Genomic DNA, 15542 nt, shown 5'->3' with positions numbered 1-15542 from the left:
CAATATTTTAACGACTAGCTGGATCAGGGAAACTGGACAGTAACACTTACACTCACTTGGATCTTTGTCCTTTTTAAGTATCAGACTGATCCGGGCTTGTGTCATGGTTGGCGGAAGCTTTCCAGTCTTTAATGATTCTGTATAAACTTTTAGCAAAAGTGGGGCCAATTCTTTAGCATAAGATCTAAAAAATTAAACGGCAAAGCCATCTGGCTGTGGATAAAAATTTCACCACCAGCAAATTGGAATGGTAGAAAAAGACTCTTTGTTTATATATCTATCCAAAAGCTTCCCTGCTTTGTCCCCCGACTCAACGTATGACCTGATCTAAGACTTGCTCTGAATATCCAAAACTCCACCTTTCGCAACAAAATAGGATTGTATCTGTATTTTAATCGGGTCAATTCTCTGTGTCCATCAGATGACATTTGATACTTCAGCTCTGCCTCTGCACTTTCATTTGTGTTATTAGCAATTTTTATTGATTCCATGTAGCAAATCACATTGACATAGCAGAAAGTGCAAAATTAAACCACATTAAATTATAACTTTCCCCCCAACATTAACCCCCCCACCCGACACAAACAAGCACTCCAGTGGTCAAAAGCCAACTGACAAAGACACACAAAGACAATAAATCAGCAGAAAATATTTAGACATAAAACATTTTTTTTTTTAAACATTAGTCCCTCTCCCCCCTCCCCGAGAGCCCTCCAAAAAGGCCAGATAACCGCCCCACTTCCTGATGTATATATCCAGGTTGTCCAGCCTTCTATATACCATCTCCTCAACCACCGCCACCCTGCCCAACTCGACGCACCACTCACGTAATGAGGGTGCACCAGATGCCAGTCAGGACCCAGCTCTCCATATCTATCACCCACAGGTCACAGGACCGCCCCATCACCCAAAACGCACAGTCTGGGGTGTAATGTAGTGCCCTCCACGTCACACACGAAGCTCTGAACCCTCAACCAAAACTCTTGAATCTTAACACATCCCCCAAAAATATGGATTGTGTCCCCGTCTTCTGATTGGCATCTCCAGCAGGTAGGTGTGTTTCTAAGACCAAGTCTATACAATCTAGAGGGGATCCAGTAGAATTGATTCAAATCTTAAATTGCATAAGGTGCACCTTTGCATCTCTAGATGCAGACTTGACATTTTAAGAATCCTTGCTCACACTCCCTCCAATACCAAGTTTAAATCTTTCTCCTATAATCTCCTTAGAGCTTCAACTTCTCTTTAGAGTACAATAGTACAGAGCCAGTGGCACAGCTGTAAATACCTAAACTGAGATCTGGGAATCCTAAAATGTCGAACCATGTTTTCAAAAGATCTCAGCACTCCACTCTCATATAAGTAACCGAGCGTCTTAACCTCCCTCACAATCCACTCTGACCAGCAGAAAATGTATTTATTTTATAAGTAATTTTTGGTTTAGCCATATCCTTGAGGCAACATTTAAATAAATGTCCAAATTAAACAATCTGGACACTTTTGTCCATACCACGTGCAAATGCAAGATTACGGGGTGTGTGACCTAACGTCTCCGGTTAGTTTAATAGATAGGCTTTGCAATGGCAAAATAGGGGCAAGAACTTGCTATTCGATACAAAACCAGGGAGTGGCTCTCTCAGGAGGAAGCGACCAATGAGCCAAATGTCTGAGACTGAATGCATAATAATAAAACTAAATCTTGTGTAGGCCTAGTCCACTTTTGTCAATTGGCCTATGTAACTTATTGAAATGTAATCTGGGATGTTTACCATTCCAAATGAAGGACTTTGCTATACTATCAAATTGCTTGAAATAAGAGAGGGGGATGTCTGCAGGGAGAGATGGTAGCAGGTAGTTGAATTTTGGAATACAATACATTTTAATAACATTAACCTGTCCAATCATAGATAAATGTAATGAAGCCCACCTGCCCACATAGCTCTTTTTATTAAGGGGTCAAAATGAACTAAATCACACAAATTTGCTGGGAAAAAGATGTCCAAATATTTACGTAATGCCTTGATTGTGCCACTGGAAGTCGCCCAGCTGAAAAGTTGTTACTGGGCAGTACGCTGTCAGAGCCAAAGTTTCGGATTTAGACCAATTGACTCTGTATCCTGAGAATTTGGAAAAGGAATGAATAATTCTCTGGAGGCAAGGCATGTATCTAGAATAAAATATAATCTGCGTAAACAAAAGCTTACTGTATGATCTGACCCCTAAGAACTGCCTTAAGTGCCTCCCAAGCCACACCCACAGAGGATATTGAGGTCCAATTGGTCTTCATATAAACATTGATTTCAGCCTTTAACATTTGTTGGAAAATCAAGATTTAGCAAAAGGAATACATTAAAGAACAAACTATATGATTTAATTTTCTCCGTATGTGGCAACACCTCTAAACTCACCAGGGTGTGATCTGAGAATAAAATGTTTCCAATTGAGCAATCAACAGAAATTATATAAAAAAATCTATTCTAGAATAAATCTTATGGACCGATGCAAAAAAAAAAAAATTGTCCCTACCTTCAAAAGTCTCCAAATAGCTGTAAGACCAAGATTTTTATATGTCTTACATGTTTACATGTGTAGTGTCAATGTTGCTCTAGGGGGCTTGCACACTTTTGCTTCACTATAATCTTTTGATGGACTCAGTCCTTGATCAAAGTCTCCTCACAATATTCTATCATGAGGGTGCCAGCAACATCCTTTCAAGGGTGCCCCAACCCATTCACATTCCACGTGGAGAGAGACAATCCGTTCATATTAACATTTGGCATCAAATGTTCAAAATCAACCCCAACGAGAGTCCCCGAAACAACTTTGCAGATTGAAGTGCTCAAGTTTGATACATCTATACAAATTTTGTGAGACATAATTACATGACAGAAAATAATCTATAAAACAAACTCCAGCTATTAGGTGGAATAAGCACAAAATATTTGTTCATCCACATAACTGTCCTGAAGGTGTGTTTCTCCACAAAACAAGCTCTTGCAGGTAGCGGAACCAGCACAAAAAAATAACAAATACTACAGTTTCCTCGGGCAGTGAGCTGGCCCATTCGGCTGTTACATGTGTTGAACAGATATCCTAAACACTCCAATGTTCGCAAGAAATATTCCATAAAACAAACTCCAACTGCTAGGTGGAACCAACACAAAAATATACACAAGGCGCACAGTTAAGTGAATGTTCAGTGAGTCGGGGCCACTTTGCTGAATCGAGAGAATCACACAAAGACTTACTCATTTCATTTACTTTTTAAAGGACACCGCTTGCTGTGGGCATGTAAATATTTTGCAGCCATCCTTAGAATCTATTCTCAACTTGGCCAGAAACATCAGTGCAAAAGCGACCTTCCGTTTATGTAAGAGTTTCTTGCATTCCTTGAATCGATCGGGTTTCTCTCGTTGAATTTGCAAAGTCTGGGAACAAGAAAATGCTGTGGTTCTTCCAAAAAAGCCTTCCTTTACTACTCGTTTCACATAAGATGAGATATTTATCGGATGATTTCAGAAATTTGGCCAGAATTGATTGGGGCCTGTCTCCCTCAGCGGATGTCCGAGCCGGAATTCTGTGAGCTCGCTCGATACAGTTTATGGCATGTTATGCTTCTCCGATGACTCCAGATAATTTATCTGTTTCTCAACATCCGACACTCTTGTAACCAACTCAATGAATTTCATCTCTATGGCAGTGATCGATCAACGTATTACAGCTAGATCCTCCAAATCAGCAAAGACCTTCGTCAGCACTGCCATCTTGTTTGACAGTTGACACTGAATCTTTTCCACCACCGGCCAAATTGAGTCCCGGGCTTTCGGCTATATCCACAACATTTATGTAACAATTTACATCTGCACAGTGAATGTGTAGCGTGTAATATGAATGGGAATATGTGTAATCTGTGCTGCGTAACTTGCTTTGCGTAACTTGCTTTGTTTTCATAAGAAACACGCTACATGCAATATTCATCCTTTCACAGAAAATGAGTACGTCTCTAAAGCATGAAGGATACAGAATACAGTATATATACAGCACTTCTAAAAAGTAGATACTTCTTTCTACACATTCTTATTCCAGGAGCTCAAGATTTTCACAACAAGGAAAGTATGTACATTATGTTTAATACACGTTTGCTCTGTTACAGTGTGACAATTTTTGTCCATTTTGCACATCAAGTAAAATAATATTTTCGTTGACAAAACTTATTTCAGTTTTGTCAGAATAAAACGGACTAAAATTAATGACTATTACAATAAAGGACATTTTTTGTCAAAAGACAAACTATGACTAAAATGAAAAACTGTCAAATGAATAACACTGTAAACTAAAAACATAAAATTAGCAATAATGATGGGGACAAAATATACTTTATTAAACTTGAAAATAATATATTTTTAATATGCAATGAAAAGAAGTACATTTCAAAAGTCGTACATTTAGTAAACATGCACAGTAACTTAACACAGTAACTTACACAACGTAGATACATCACGATTGGTAAATGCACGAGTAATGTTCGATTGCATAACTACCCTAACAGACAACATACTGTATTCAAGCTTTATAGCTGGTAAACAACTTTGCCAAATGGATAACAGATAAACATCCATCCAGATTGCAGTGATACTCTCCTGAACTGTGACAGTGACTGACTGAACTTAACAGCATCCTCAGCCAGAAGACAAGACAGCTGGTACCTCTTTCTTGTGTTTATGGACATGACGTAAGGAGGAATGACGTAAGCCAGCGATTTCATGTCAAATCCAAAAATAATTTTTGCAGGCTTACTTTAGTGAATCGGGGTAAGCTAAGTACATTGTTTTGAACACTGATTGTTTATGTACTCAATCAATAATGGCAATGTGTTCATTTTAAACCAAAATATCTTACATAGTGCAGCTTTAAGTGATAAGAAAGTACTTCGCAGTCAGTTGTCAGAAAGTCTTAATAAACCATCACTAATGGATGGAGGAGTTATGGTAGAACTTTCAGGAAAAGCAAGAGCAACTTAAAGCTCAAAAGCAACATAAGAAAACAAAAACTGGTCCTTTATGAACAAAATTTTTGTAACCTTATACGTTTAATTTATTCAATCTAATTATAATCTAAATATGAGATACATATTTATATGCCAGGGTTCGGCAACCTTTTTGACATTGAGTACCATTTTCTTATTTTCCTGGTTAATTGCTGTGCCGTGAAAATGTTGTGCAAAACCTGATGATTATGATATAATCACGATCCTTCTTTAATGAAAGAAAACCTGTCTTTTTGTACAAAATGAGTAAACACAGTTAATGTAACAAATTTGCTTGTTTGATTATTGATCACTAAAGTTTGTAGAATATTTCTTATATTACCTGTATGTTATCGTAATCACTAGCACGCAAGCAAAGCAAGAGAGGAGCAGTCTATTTTATTTATATGAAGTTTTTCGCACCTGTATTCCAATCTACATATTGATATAATTCTTCCTCATGATCACGCAGCGTGTTTTTGCGTTCCTAATTTGTCTACCTGGGTTCTAACAGATCTCTGACTGTGCCTCTGTGTGTTTTATTTAGTTTTTATATGCTGCCTCTTGGGCAGGTCATTCGGAAGTATGGCCTTAGCATTCACTGTTACGCAGATGACACCCAGATTTATATCAGCTCTCAGCCTGATCTTAATTCTTCCTCTTCAAAACTTTCTGACTGTTTGTTGGAAATTAAAGCATGGATGAAACTAAACTTTCTAAAACTAAACTGCTCCAAAACTGAAATCTTATTAATTGGTACTCCAATTAATGTCAATAAATGTAAGGATTTAAAAATTTCAGTAGACAATACCCAATTGTCCCCTTCTGTCCAGGTGCGTAACTTGGGCGTGATTTTTGATGCCCAGCTAACTTTTAATTCACATTTTAAAAACATAAAAAAGGTTGCTTTTTTCCATCTGAGGAACATTGCACGTATTAGACCATTTCTCTCTAGGCCTGATGCAGAGAGGCTAATCCATGCCTTCATTACATCAAGGTTTGATTATTGTAACTCACTTTTTGCGGGTTTACCAGCAAATTCTATTAGGACGTTGCAATATATACAGAACTCTGCCGCATGTGTTTTGACTCATACGTCCTCACACCATCACATTACACCCGTGCTCCAGCAACTGCAATGGCTTCCAGTTCAGCCACATATTGACTATAAAATTCAGATTTTAACCTATAAAGCAGTACATGGGTTGGCTCCAGATTACATCTGTGATTTGGTTACTCCATCCATTCCCGCTTGCTCTCTCCGCTCTGCTGGCTCTCTCTCTCTGTGTCAGCCTCGTTGTAAATTAAAAACCATGGGGGGAAGGGCCTTTTCCTATAACGCGCCTAAGTTATGGAACACACTACCCTCATCTATTAGGGATGCTGCTTCTGTGGATTGTTTTAAGAAACTTCTTAAAACACATCTTTTTAGTCAAGTTTTCAATTTATAATTGTATCTTTTTTCTTTTTTTTTTTTGATATTTCTATATATTTTTATTCACATGTTTGATTATTTTGTTCTGTACATGCTTTAGCGCTTTGAGTCTGAGAAAGGTGCATTACAAATAAAATGTATTATTATTATGAGGAATGGGAGGCTAAAAACTTAAAGTGTGACAACTTATGCAAGCCATTTGTGCATCACAAGCCGATGAACTACTTAGCCCTTTTCAGTGAATCACACCTGCAAAATCCTAAAACTTTTTCCAGGTTTAATTTATATTTTGAATAGACTTGAAAAGATTTTTGAACCCCACGATGTGGGTTTATGTTTTCTCTTTTAATCGTTTAATGTAATTTTGAGTGTGACCATATTTTTAGGAGGGTGTACCTGTATACTGGGTTGGAAATCTCAAGGATTAATAGTGGTGTTCCCCGTCTGTCTCTCACTTCGACGTTGTGTCGAAGAAGCAACACTAGGGGTCTCTCTTGAGCACCGAATATACCTCTGAACTATGAAAATAGTCCAATGAGAAGTTGGTAGACAGAATTTGCATGTCCCGCCCCCGGACATACGGGTATAAAGGCAGAGAAATGCATCTGTTTCATTCAGAAATTTTCTTCTGCGCCGATGGTCATGTATGCAGTGAGTTGCGAGTCACACACCTGTTCCCTCTCACCTCTGAGCGATTACTGCTGTTGGATCTACGCCACACTTCAGCAGCTTTCTCCTTCTCTGCATGGCAGTGTAGTTTGCCCCTGAGCGCTTCGACAGCGCAATACTAAATAGAGTGTTGTATAAAGAGTGATTTTCTCTAAAAGAGTAATTCTCTCTAAAAGAGCAATACACAGCGGCGTTGAATGTCCTTTTCAGGACGTTTCTTTATAAAGATGCCCTTCTGCCCCTGTGTAGTTCCTGGATGCGGTAGAGTGCACTCCGCTTCAGACGGCCACAGGCACTGTCTCGTGTGTCTGGGCTGCGATCACACAGAGACAGCGTTTGTGGATGGTTCATGTTCTCACTGCAAGAACATGAACATGGCACCGTTGCGGTCGCGGCTTTCCTTCAACCGAAGGAACGCCACTCCAGCCGCCCCCCGCGTCGCTCCTTCTTCCCACGGGATTGAGGACGACGCGGCTGCCGATGGAGGCGATCCGCCTTTATACCCGTATGGGGATGGTAGCAGGCACGGTTTCGCCAGGTACGTTCCCGCAAAACCCCCACCTCCCGCATGCTCGTTGACTTCCGTCCGGGCTCGAGGCAACAGCGGCTCACCTCACAGCCAGCCTGCCTATCCTCTTGGGCCCCCCGAGGTGGATGAGCTTGCCGCTGCACCGGAGAGTGGTCCGGCATCTGACGTGGAGGACTCATCTGGGCTGCCGCCTTCGGGCCAGCACGCCCAGGCTAAGGCTGATGCCCAGATGTCAGACATGCTTGCCTGGGCCGCCGCCAGCGTGGGGTTGGACTGGAAACCTCCGTCCTCCCCACAGCCATCGCGGCTGGATGATTAGTTCCTGGTGTCTGCGCTACTTACAGCCACGTCCCCCCAGTCCCTTTCTTCCCCTCACTCATCCGCTCTCACTACCCTCGACGGCGGAGCGGCCCATGGGTACATGTCGATTCCCCAGGTGGATAGGGTGATTGCAATCCACCTGTGCCCCGAGAACGCTGGCACCTGGTGAGGTCGCCCTGTACTCCCCTCCAAGGCCTGTAGGATGACGTCATCATTGACCGTTAAAGCCTACGCTTCAGCCCTGCATGCCATGGCCCTCCCTCAAGTCCACCAGGCCAAGGCACTTAAAGATCTGCACGAGGGTAGAGGGTTAGGAGTCACTAACCCGCCACCTGCCGGGTGTGCGGAGCAAGGTAAGTGCTTCGAGTCTTTTCTCAGCACCAGAGCCTCGGGACGCACTTTCGCCTCCCGACTACCTGCTCCACCCCGCTGCGACGCCCCATCATGTATGTCAAAAATAATCGTCCCTTTAGTGCCCCTGCTGGACAGGACCATCTGACTCGGTTACGCAATTTAGTTTGCCAGGCCCCTAGCCCCCTTCACAGGCGTCCGATTTTCCGCAGTACACAGTGAACATGCCAAGTCCCTGCACACAGAAATCGTGACCCTTTTGCTCAAAGACACGATAGAGCCTGTCCCTCCAACCGACATGAAGAAGGGTCTCAACAGCTCTTACTTCATCGTACCCATGAAAGTCGGCGGTTTACAACCGATCTTGGACTTGCGATTTTTCAACCGGGCCTTACAAACTCCTGTTAAAAATGCTCACGCAAAAACAAATTTTAACTTGCATCCGGCATCTAGATCGGTTTGCAGCTGTAAACCTGAAGGACGAGTACTTCCACGTCTCAATACTGCCTCGGCATCGACCCTTTCTGCGGTTTGCATTCGACGGCCAGGCGTATCAGTACAAGGTCCTGCCCTTCGGCATGTCCCTGTCCCCTCGTGTCTTTATGAAGGTTGCAGAGGCAGCCCTTGCCCCGCATACTCAACTACCTTGATGACTGGCTAATCCTGGCCTACTCCCGAGGGTTACTGTGTGCTCACAGGGACCACGTGCTCAGGCACCTCAGCCATTTAGGGCTTAAGGTCAACTGGGAAAAGAGCAAGCTCGCCCCGGTTCAGAGCATCTCTTTTCTCGGTGCAACCTTCAGGCCAGGCATGACAGTCCCTTTAAAAATTTTCCAGAAGCTCCTGGGGCATATGGCATCCTCTGCGGCGGTCGCGCCACAGGGGTTGATGCATATGAGACCGCTTCAGCCCTGGCTACAGACTCGAGTCCTGAGATGAGCATGACGCCGCGACACACACCGTGTGAGGGTCACCCCTGCCTGCTGCCAAACATTCAAACCCTGGACAGACCTTTGCTTTCTGGCATATTATCTGCCAAGAGTTGCTGACTGTTTTCTTTGCCCTCCGGAAATTTCTCCCGCTAGTTCAGGGCAAACACGTCTTGATCAAATCAGACAGCACCACCGCGGTAGTGTACATAAATCGCCAAGGCATTGTACGCTCCCGCTGTATGACACAACTCGCACGTCGTCACAGCTCACTCAAGTCATTGCGTGCCATTCACATCCCCGGCAACCTCAATGTGGTAGTGGACATGCTGTCACGACAACGCTTGCCCAGTGGAGAGTGGAGGCTTTCCCCCCAGTGAGCCTTCTTGCACAGGCGTTATGCAAGGTCAGGGAGGACGAAGAACAAGTCACTCTAATGGCTCCCTATTGGCCCACCCGTGCTTGGTTCTCGGACCTCATACTCCTCGCGACAGCCCCTCCCTGGCGAATTCCCCTGAGGAAAGACCTTCTTTCTCAGGGACGGGGCACGCTCTGGCATCCGCACCCAGACCTCTGGAACCTCCACGTCTGGCCCCTGGACGGGACGCGGAAGATCTGGCTGATCTACCACCTACTGTCGTAGACATGATCAACCAAGCCAGAGCCAATTCTACCAGTTCTTCTCGGGGCGAAGACCCACAAAGGTGCGCAGTCAGGTCAGTGCTCTCATTTCTGCAGAAGAGGTTGGAGGGGAGGCTGTCCCCATCCACCTTGAAGATGTATGTAGCTGCTATTGCAGCCCACCATGACGCAGTATTGTCTTTGGGTAAGCACAACTTGATTATCAGGTTCCTAAGAGGCGCCCGGAGGTTAAATCCCTCCCGGCCAAGCCTGTTCCCCTCCTGGGATCTCTCAGTGGTCCTCTCGGGCCTACAGAGACCCCCCTTCGAGCTGCTAGAATCAGTTGGACTCAGGGCCCTCTCCTTAAAAACGGCCTTGCTGATCGCGCTCGCCTCCATCAAGAGGGTCGGGGACCTGCAAGCTTTCTCTGTCAGCGACACTTGCCTGGAGTTCGGTCCGGCAGACACACATGTGATCCTAAGACTGCGGCCAGGCTACATGCCCAAGGTTCCTACCACGCCCTTCAGAGACCAGGTAGTGAACCTGCAAGCACTGCCCTGGGAGGAGGCAGACCCAGCCCTTTCGTTGCTGTGTCCATTACGGACTTTGTGTACCTACTTGGACTGCACGCAGAGCATTAGACGTTCTGAGCAGCTCTTTGTCTGCTTTGGTCCAAAGAGTGGCTCTCCCATTGGGTGGTGGATGCCATTTCATTGGCCTATTGCACCCAGGCCGTGCCTCCCCCCCTTGTGGGTCCGAGCACACTCAACAAGGAGTGTTGCGTCTTCATGGGCACTGGCCAGAAGCACCTCCCCGGCAGACATATGCAGAGCAGCGGGTTGGGCAACACCTAATACCTTTGCGTGATACTACAATCTCTGGGTAGAGTCAATCTCGTCCCGTGTTTTCTCAGGTCCGAGCCGGTAGAACTCAGTAAAACACTGACGGATTGACCGGGTGAATCGCTTGCACCTAGCGCCTTTTCCCTCAGCTGAGGTAATACTGTGCGCTTTTTCTCGCAGGAGAGCCCACTCACTCGGCTCCCTGACTCCCTAGCCCTGTGGGTTCGCAATTCGGCAGAGGTATTCGCCTACCCAATCAACTACGGGTACTCAAATCTACCCTGTATTGGAATAGGTGCTCCGCAGGTTAGGGCTTCTACGTGGACGTTCCGCTTGTGTGTATTTTACGCGGTATGGTCTACTTACTAGTGGACCTGCGTCTCCCTTGGGCAGTTCCCGTTGCCCTGTCTGTAGCATCTCCATCCGAAGAGGCGGGATCTACCACACCACTTCCCACATGTGACCTAAAAGCCCATGTGGTGTATTTCGCCACTTTTACCTCCCCCTCTCTGGGTGGGTGTGGTCTCCGCAGGGTCTTTTCCCCCTGAAAGAATAGGAAACCGGGTAAGACCCCCTTCCCACGATGCCTGTAAGGGCCACAGCCGTTTTGCTCTATGCGAGAAACATAGAGAGAAAAGAGGCCCGGCTAGGCTCGGCCCGTTCCCATGTTGGCAAGCGTCGCCTTGTTCCCCTGTCTAGGGTAACTATAAGGGTTTCCGATGACTTTATGGGGCATTTGGGAAGGGTACGTGCAGTCTGATACAGCTGGTCATTTTGGCACGTCAAGTACCTGCCCGCTCCTTGTGTCAGCAGTAAACGTACACTGCTCAGCGCATGGCGCGATTTACATTGGACCACTAATGTCACTTCTTCGACACAACGTCGAAGTGAGCGACAGACGGGGAACGTCTAGGTTACAGATGTAACGTCCATTCCCTGATGGAGGGAATGAAACGTTGTGTCCTCCCGGCCACATCGCTGAGCCGAGCCACTGTTGTGGCCGGACCATTTCCAGCTCCTCAGAAAAATCCTGAATAAAACAGACGCTTTTCTCCACCTTTAAACCTGTATGTCCGGGGGCGGGACATGCAAATTCTGTCTGCCAACTTCTCATTGGGCTTTTTTCATAGTTCAGAGGTATATTCGGCACTCAAGAGAGACCCCTAGTGTCGCTTCTTCGACACAACATCTCGTTCCCTGAAATGGTCCGGAGGTTACATCCGTAAACTAGACGTTTTCCTTATTACATCACATGTTGAAAGCAAAAAGAAACAAATGAAACATGGAATGTAGGCTGTCATCCTCACCGACTGATGGAAGCAAAGTGGACGAGTTTACTCGTGTGATTAACTGAAAGTGAATCACTGCCGGCTTGGCCTGCATGAGTCTGTTGGGTATACTTCAGTCTCATCAAATTTTACATTTGTATTTAGCCTCCCATTCAGCTCATGAGGAAGGATTACATCAACATACAACCTGGTTTCCAGATTTGATTAGATTCAAATAGTTTCCATTTTCAATTTTGATTTGATTTAATATGGATTCAATTGAAAGTTATAATGTCAACAGTCATGTTTCAATATTAATGATATGTAATAAGTTAAAAAATCATTTAACTAAGCCTAGAACTATATCAGATGTTATAAAATAATTAAATAAAACAGGAACTCATCATGGGGGCATTTTTTACACTCATATTTTATATTTCTAGGGCATTTTTGTAAAATTTTTGCAATGAGACCCCATTCATTTCTGCCCCTGATTCAAGGGTGCTCTTATTTTTGGCCACGACTGTATATTATGTTACAGGTTATTTATAAAGCAGACCATGTGTGCACTATATATCACAGATGTGATCTGTCACATAGCCCAATAGCATGAACACATAATCTGTTACATTTCTTATTGAAATTTTATACCAGGAGCATAAAATGCTCATAAAACCACCTGCCTAATATTGTGTAGGTCCCCCTCGTGCCACCAAAACTGTGCCAACCCGCATCTCAGAATAGCATTCTGAGATAATATTCTTCTCACCACAATTATTCAGAGCGGTTCTCTTAGTTACCGTAGACTTTGTCAGTTTGAACCAGACTGGCTATTCTCTGTTGACCTCTCTCATCATCAAGGCATTTCCATCCACAGAGCTGCAACCCACTGGATGTTTTTTGTTGTTTGTTTGTTTTTGGCACAATTCTGGAGTAAATTCTAGAGACTGTTGTGTGTGAAAATCAGCAGTTATAGAAATACTCAAACCACCCCATCTGGCATGTTGGTGCTGTTTTGGCAGCATGAGGGTGACCTAGACAATATTAGGCAGGTGGTTTTAATGTTGTGGCTGATCGGTGTAGTTTGAACTGTACCACAGTGTTTACAGCACAATTTATTCATGTATGTAATGTGAAATGTGCAAAAATGTAAGAACTTTATTTTGCTGTGCAGAGGTCCACCACAACTTTCAAGGCAACGCTTCTGCCACTGAATAAACAGTATCTCATACTAAGGTAAGCTGTTTACATTGTTGTTTTGAAGATATTATTAACTCATGCAACCCTTTTACTGCCCATGTTGTTTTGAATTGAGTCAAGATATTATTAACTCATGCAACCCTTTTACTGCCCATGCTGTTATATGGCACACGTGGAGAATATTACTTGAACAGTATTACAATAAACCTGACAACATTTTAAAACTTATACTTTTTGTAAATAATAAGTATTTGGACACTTAAGTCACACTTAAAATCTGTGGATGTTATTGTATCAGATTAAAATATGAAAGTGTCATCTGCAAATGTAATTTAGGAAAAATGTTTTCAGATATAGAGTTCTTGGAATTCTTTCTAGCAATACTGGTGTTACAGTGATTTTAGTGTATATATAAAGTCTATGAATATGCTCCACAAATGTTTGAAAACGATGAGGTTTCATAGTAATTTTTGTCGTCATTTTCAACACAATATCTATTGTTTTTCATCTTAAACAATCTTTTTTTTTTAAGTGTTTTACTTCAGTGTGTTTGAGCAATTTTTCATGTTAAAAAAAGTCACCCTGGTTTAATGCTTTTTCTAATGCTACACATTGGGCAAAGTAGATTTCTTAAATTTTTTATTTATTTTTTAAGTCGAGTCAAGGTTTGCATACACATATTAGCTAACGCTATAGATAGATATGTTATCAATCCACCAAATTCTGAATAAGAGAAAAAAAAATCTAAGCACTTGGCTTGACAATGCCTCCAATCACTGTGTGCTCACACAGCACTGGCTGAAATAGTGAATGTCAAATAACTGCCCCATTTCCCATCAAATGAATCACAGATCCCCAGCCTTCTACACAACACCTCCTCAAAAGCTGCCACCCTCCCATCTCCTCACACCACTCCCGAATTGAGGGTGCTCCAGCCGACTCCCATCCCCTTAAAACAATTTGCCTGAACAATCATAACACTGGTCAGGACCCATTTTTTAATGCATTTATATCCTATGTCGATGTCTGACCCATCGCCCAAAACACAGAGTCTGCAGCAAAATGAAACCTGAGTGCCTAACACGTCACACACAAAACTCTGAACATTCAACTAAAATTCTTGGATCTCAGCACACCACCAAAAATCCTGAGCCATGTCTCCATCCTCTGATTGGCATCAGGTGGTTGTGTTTTTAAGACCAAGCCTATCAAATCTAGAGGTGTTCCAATAGAATTTATGTAAAATCTTGAATTGCATAAGGTGCACCCTTATATCTCTAGATAGAATTGACTTCCAATACCAAGTTAAAATCTTTCTCTCATAATCTCTTAATAGAAGTTAAAGCTCCATCTGACATTAGCAGGGAATGCACTGATGACTCACCTTTTCCAAAAGCAGTAATCACCACTCCCAGAGTGTCTGCCACTTCATGGGGGTGTATGCTACTCCCAAAAATAGTAGCGAGCAGGTGGTTCAGCTCTAAATACCCAAAGAACTGAGATCTAGGAATCCCAAATTGTTGAACCATTTTTTTCAAAGGATCTCAACACTCCACTCTCATGTATGTCACTGAGTGTAGCAACCCCACCCCCAATCCACTCTGACCAGCAGAAGGGGGACTTAGTACATAATTTTGTGTTCAGCCATATGCTTGAGGCAACATTTAAATAAATATACAAATTTACACAACCATTATCTCGCAAATGCGAGATTATGGTTGTGTAACTTCTCCAGTTAGTTTGATAGAGATGCTTTGCAATGGTGAAATAGGGGCAAAAACATCCTGTATAATACAAAACCAGGGAGGGGCTATCTCAGTTGGAAGCAAACAATGAGCCAAATGTCAGAGACTGAACGCATAATAATAAAACAACATTTTGGGAGGCCTAGCCCACCTTTGTCAATTGGCCTATGTAACTTATAGAAATTTAATTTGAGATGCTTACCATTTCAAATGAAGGACAGAATCATATTGCTTGAAATAAGAGAGGGAGACATCTACATTGAGAGACCATAGCAGGTAGTTACATTTTGGAATACAATTCATTTTAATAACATTAACCTTCCCAGTCATAGATAAATTAAATGAAGCCCACCTGCCCACATTGTTCAAACCTTTTTTATAAGGGTTCAAATTTAACTAACTAAATCACACACATTTGCTGGGAATAAAATGCCTAAATATTGAATGCCCTGTTTGGGCAACTGGAAGGCACCGGCTGAAAAGCTGATACTGGGCAGTATGTCGTCAGAGATCAATTGAATCTGTATCCTGAGAATTTAGCAAAGGAATGAATAATTCTGTGGAGGCAAGGTATAGATCTAACGGGATCAGAGACTAAATAATAAA

General features: G+C 43.2%; 1 protein-coding gene across 2 annotated transcripts in view; it reads left to right on the top strand.

Moving 5' to 3' along the window:
• The window catches only part of LOC127647246 (G-protein coupled receptor family C group 5 member B-like), a 58601-nt gene that overhangs the window by 8843 nt on the left and 34216 nt on the right, over window positions 1-15542 (top strand). For both annotated transcript variants that reach the window (XM_052131385.1, XM_052131386.1), the window contains exon 2: window positions 13166-13227. The gene's annotated coding sequence lies outside the window, so the exon portion shown is untranslated. The remainder of the gene's footprint in view (window positions 1-13165; window positions 13228-15542) is intronic.

The sequence above is a fragment of the Xyrauchen texanus genome, chromosome 8, assembly GCF_025860055.1.
Source record: "Xyrauchen texanus isolate HMW12.3.18 chromosome 8, RBS_HiC_50CHRs, whole genome shotgun sequence".
NCBI classification, from domain to species: domain Eukaryota; kingdom Metazoa; phylum Chordata; class Actinopteri; order Cypriniformes; family Catostomidae; genus Xyrauchen; species Xyrauchen texanus.
This window is presented reverse-complemented; position numbering and strand designations above follow the sequence as displayed.